The sequence below is a fragment of the Manduca sexta genome, unplaced genomic scaffold, assembly GCF_014839805.1.
Source record: "Manduca sexta isolate Smith_Timp_Sample1 unplaced genomic scaffold, JHU_Msex_v1.0 HiC_scaffold_3015, whole genome shotgun sequence".
Taxonomy (NCBI): Eukaryota; Metazoa; Arthropoda; class Insecta; order Lepidoptera; family Sphingidae; genus Manduca; species Manduca sexta.
In genome coordinates, this window is record NW_023594038.1 from 1 (window position 1) to 924 (window position 924).

Sequence of the window (924 nt, forward strand, 5' to 3'; positions counted from 1 at the left end):
TTTTACCTTTCTTTGAAAAGTTTAAAACATTATTTTATTCGTTTTGTTTTTCTTTTTAAAATAAATATCTAATCTGTGAACAAATCTGTAAGGAATAAATGATGTGTGACAGTTTTTACCTTGTTATTTTACCACAATAACATTTGAATGCTACTTTGTATGTATTTGTGGAACTACCCCCCAAAAAATGTATTTGTCCTTTGAATGGCGGCTCTTAAAATTCTTGGCCGTCACAGAGCTCCAATTAACTGGCATGTTATTTCCAGCCTGGTCCAACCGCGACAAGCCGCGGCAAGTTAAGATTCTGATCCTGGAGAGATTGCCGTTGGACAACTACAAATTACTGAAATACCTTATACAATTTTTATGGAAGGTACAATGTTTTGATCACACTGAATATTGGTGACGTTTATTGTTAACGTTTACTAACACGTTTGTGTTTTGGACGTCAGGTGCAAGACAGGAGCTGCTTGAACAAGATGACTAGCAGCAACCTGGCTGTGGTGTTCGGCCCGAACCTGGCATGGCCAAAATGGACAAATGTCTTTACAAGCCATCGTGCCGATCAACGCGTTCACCGACTTCTTGCTTGAGAATCAGGAGTCTATCTTCATTATCTAAGTTAATTATTCCAAAGGGAACTTGTATGACAAAGATATTTCCACTGAAGTGTATCTGCCTATTTGTTATAGATTTATGGAACTTTCTGATAATAATTTCATTATATATATACTATTTACACGATTTTAATGGTGCAAGCGCAGTTTACATTTTTATATGTGTTTACGGTAGTAGATTTTGTGGTTGATAAACGTATCTGTCGAGGTACGACAAGCACTTGACAAATCGTACCTACTGTACGCACTACGCGCGCACTATTACCGCGTCTTGTCTGTACTGTCACAAATGTAATCAGAACAATAA

General features: G+C 37.2%; 1 long non-coding RNA gene across 1 annotated transcript; it reads left to right on the forward strand.

The window, feature by feature from the left end:
• Nucleotides 1–74: 74 nt before the first annotated feature.
• On the forward strand, nucleotides 75–530 carry LOC119192632. Its single transcript, XR_005113689.1, has 2 exons — nucleotides 75–373; nucleotides 453–530. It is a non-coding gene; the product is annotated as an uncharacterized LOC119192632 (long non-coding RNA).
• Nucleotides 531–924: the final 394 nt, after the last annotated feature.